General features: G+C 45.5%; 1 protein-coding gene across 2 annotated transcripts in view; it reads left to right on the top strand.

Annotated features, from left to right (window-relative positions):
• TPH2 (tryptophan hydroxylase 2) overlaps positions 1-4,351 on the top strand; it is a 100,330-nt gene that overhangs the window by 11,819 nt on the left and 84,160 nt on the right. The window lies entirely within an intron of this gene.

Genomic DNA, 4,351 nt, shown 5'->3' with positions numbered 1-4,351 from the left:
CCATTTTTATATACTCTGCAGGGTTTGAAAAACGTGTTTAATTTTTTTTTTTTTTTTTAGTGTTTATTTATTTTTGAGAGAGAAAGAGAGACAGAGTGTGAGTGGGAAAGGAACAGAGAGAAAGGGAGACACAAACTTGGGAGCACCTGACCTGGGGCTCAAACTCACGAATCGCGAGATCATGACCTGAGCTGAAGCCGGACACTTAACCCACTGAGCCACCCAGGCGCCCCCAGAAAATGTGTTTTAATTTTACTTTTGATTTGACTTGTCAGTAACCTCCTTCAATGTCCACTTTCCCCCGTGAAAGTAGAAGATTCAGCAGGAATGGTACAAGGCTTCATGTAAGCAGCCTTAATAAAAAATACACGTGTTTGCTTTACATGGAAAGGGAAATTCCCTGTAGATTGGAGGGCTTATGGAAGAGTTTCCTACCTAATCCCAGATCAGGACTGGGATGAATTTGGGGAACTTCAGGATTTGGGTGAGGACCATGCATAGTGCATGGTGCTAAGTGGCAGTGACAAGATGTTTGAGACCAGCAATAATGTCATGTGTTGACTGCAGGCCGTGTGTAGAAAAATGGAGTGGATGTTAGGTCTGTGTGTATTCTGCTCACATTAATAAAACTCATAGACCATTATGGTGCCGCCTTTCCTTTGTCTTGTATGTGATCAGCTACATGAACCTTGTCTTCTGAACAAAATGTAAATCCATACCCTATAGGAGAGATTCTTTCTTACTTTAGTTGTGAGTGCTCGAGAAGTTTGACTGTCCTGTGGGGCAAATTTTCCTTGGTGAGAATTTCAGACATTTTGTGTGTTTTAGAGAATATCAGTGTTATTCTTTTCTTCCTTCCTTCCTTCCTTCCTTCCTTCCTTCCTCCCTTCCTTTCTTTCTTTCTTTCTTTCTTTCTTTCTTTCTTTCTTTCAGAATACACACAGGGGCTTAAAGCAAAGTCAAAGGACCCCACACCACACCTCTGATTGGGTCAGTTGTTGGTTCATTTCTAACTTCCTTTGATGCTTTGGTGGCTCTTCCCTTCCTCCTCCCAAGACCCAGACACCCTTTGTTCTTTCTCCACCATGTTTGTGATACAAAAAACCAGAACTGGGCGCCTGGGGTGGCTTAGTTGGCTAAGCGTCCAACTTCAGCTCAGGTCATGATCTCACAGTTCCTGGATTCTAGCCCTGCATCGGGCTCTGTGCTGACAGCTAGCTCAGAGACTGGAGCCTGTCTTTGGATTCCGTGTCTCCCTCTCTCTCTGACCCTCCCCTGCTCATGCTGTCTCTCTCTCTCTCTCAAAAATAAATAAAACATTTAAAAAAAAAACCCAGAATCACTGGGCACACGCTTTTCCACATGTGTCCCCTCCATTTTTTATTTATTTACTTCGAGAAAGAGAGTGAGTGGGGGAGAGGGAAATAGAGACAATCCCAAGTTCCACTCCACTGAGTGGGGAGCCTGATGTGGGACTTAATCCCACCACCCTAGGATCATGACCTGAGTGGGACACTTAACTGACTGAGCATCCCAAGTGCCCTTGTCTACTCCATCTTTATTTCCTCTGTTCCAAGCAGGTTCTTCTTCTTCTTTTTTTTTTTAAATTTTATTTATTTTATTTTTGAGAGAGAGAAGGAGGGAGAGACAGAGAGTAAGGGAGGGGCAGAGAAAATGAGAGAGAATCCTAAGTAGACTCTGTACTGTCAGTACAGAACCTGACATGGGGCTTGATCTCACGAACACTGAGATCCTGACCTGAACCAAAATCAAAAGTCAGACACTTAACCGACAGAGACACCCAAGTCCCGCCCCCCATCCCCCCTATAAGCAGCTTTGTGACTGCCTTTCGCCTACTGTGACCTTCCACCCTCTCACAATCTCAGTAGCACAAGGCTTGTCCTGGCTCAAGCCCAACCTCATGCCCCCTTTTTACCCTCAGCACCATCACTCACTAGCCCCATCTCCCATTGTTTCCCAGTCAAATTGCTAAGAGAGGACTCTGATGGTGTGAGCTCACCTTTTCACATCAGGGTCTGACAAGTGATTGTGAGTCTTATGGTTGGCTCTTCTTGTTTCACAGACTGACTTTGGGGTAATCAAGTCATACACGGGTCCTTAGAAGGGGCGGACAGGTCATTAGGACATGAACTCCCTAGGACATTATAAAAGCTTAGTGCTTGGCAGAGCCTTTTTTCAAAGATAACACAAATGGATAAATATGTATTTTATGCATAGATGCTATATGTGTTATATCTGTGAAAAATATATGTATGTACGTATGTGTGTGGGGGGGGTTGTTAGCATAGTGATCAAGGATCTATCTCAAATGTTACTAATTTCTTCTTGGTAAATTCCAGAAACTGGACAAAGCAAGCTGATATTGTGGTAACTCTAATAGAATTGGTATGTATGAGTCAACCACCTTCAAGGAGCATCAATAATGGGGAGTGTTTTGGTTTTAAAGAAAATATATTGGTATGGAGAGAAGAGGGAAAGAACATGTAATGAAAATGATGGAGGCTGAGGTTCTTAAAGCACTAACAGGAGTTTGCTTTTGCCACTTTCCCTTAGCTAAAGAGGAAAATTGAGGTGTGGTGTCTATGGAAAACAAAAGTAAAAATTGGTGGTTGGAAATGGTGATTTTTCTTTCCTGCAAAAAAAGCTTATTGTTTCCATTTGGTCCACTACTCAGGAGAAGGTCCCACGGTGGTTAAAAAGCTGCCTAGTGGCTGCAGGGAGAAACTCAGGCAGAAGCCTTGGCACCAGAGGTTGCCAGAGGGGCCTCTCAAAGGGTGAGGCTTTGGAAGAGATACCTATCTGGCCCAGCCTGGGGGCCGCCAGCCTGTGGAGTTAGTCAGGTGGTTGCCATCTTCTTGCTGAGTTTCACCTGCTCATCTAGGAAGTGGTTCTCCAGGAAATCACAGAGCTGGGGGCTGTGTGGGCAGAACCTGGGGAGGAGATCTTTAAGGGCCTGTTTCAGGCTCTTCTCCAGAACCATGGCATTTCCATGGCACTCAGGGTTTTACCCACCCACCCCGGGATGGCTTCAGTGTGTTCTGGAAGAGGGCCAGGTTGCTGTGTTGTTTTTGCCTCTTCAAGAGGTGCTGGGCACCCTCGTGTTTCTCTTCAGCCAACTTGGGGAATAAGTGGCCCATGCCTTGCAGAGCCACACCAGCATGGAGGAAATAGAAGCCCAGAGAGAGGTAGGTGCAGGAGGTGGGCAGATGCATGCTGACCAGGCCGTTGACAGTGGCCTCCACCTCGGTGGAATAATTCTGACCAAACTGGGAGCTCAGCGTTGGTGGGCAATGAACAGGCTATGCCCAAAAGATGGTGTTGGCTGGTTCCAGAGATAGAGGGTGGCTGAGAAGATAGTTCCAAAGGTTATGACTGGAAAAGAGGTTGAAGGGTGGTGGGAGCCTAGGTCTGTTCCATTCAAACACGGTTGAAGCAGGACACAGACTTGCAGGACCCCCAGCTGGAAATGGTGGAGATTTTATACAGAGAAGTCTCTGGATGGAGCTGGAACATTTCAAGATCTGGCCCCTGTTTACAGGGTTGGGGGAGTACTTAGGTTCAAGGGCCCTGACTCAGTAACTGGATGTTCAAGAGGCTGAGGTAGGCAGGAAACCACCAATTCATCATTTGACAGGGAGAAACTACTCTCATAGGACTCACAAAACTCCCTGTTGTCATGACCCCAGAGATGCTAAATGTTAGCCTGAAGGTTATTTGGTGGATATAGAGTCAAACCAAAGGGTGCCTACGAGAGTCTGGAATCCAGGGGCATTATAACCCTCTCCCACGGCAGTGCTGAGTCCAAACTGACTACCCTAACAACAAAGAGATTAAACACAACAAAATGATTCGAACATTGGAGCCAGTCTGGGGTTCAAGTCCTGACTCCACTGCTTCCTGGCTGGGTAATCAACCCCACTGTGCCTGTTTCATCATCTAGAAAGTGAGTCTCCAAATATGACCCATCTCTCAGGGTTGTACTAAGGATTACCGAAGAGAAGGCATGTGTCGTGTTTAGCACAGAACCTGGCACACGATTTGTGATCCTAAGTGTCACTTATTATTATGACGTCTTCCCCCTTCCCCTTTGCCACAGTTTGTTTTCAGTTTCCAGTTGAACTATTGTTTAGCTCTTTAGCTATGTGAACACCATGCTGCCACCTTAATTAACGAATACTGTAGCTCAAATGTTGCAAGAAGTAATCCCTGGATGAAAACAACTTCCGTTCCCCGTTTAAAGACTGTTGCCTATACCAAAGCTTTTTGTGCAGAGCAACATCCTTCTTTAGGGAAAGATTTTGTAGAAAGCAATCATATTCACATTTGTGTG

This window comes from Crocuta crocuta, unplaced genomic scaffold (assembly GCF_008692635.1).
Source record: "Crocuta crocuta isolate KB4526 unplaced genomic scaffold, BGI_CrCroc_1.0 scaffold97, whole genome shotgun sequence".
Lineage (NCBI taxonomy): Eukaryota > Metazoa > Chordata > Mammalia > Carnivora > Hyaenidae > Crocuta > Crocuta crocuta.
The sequence above is the reverse complement of the archived record's forward strand: the minus strand, read 5'-3'. Positions and strand labels throughout refer to the sequence as shown.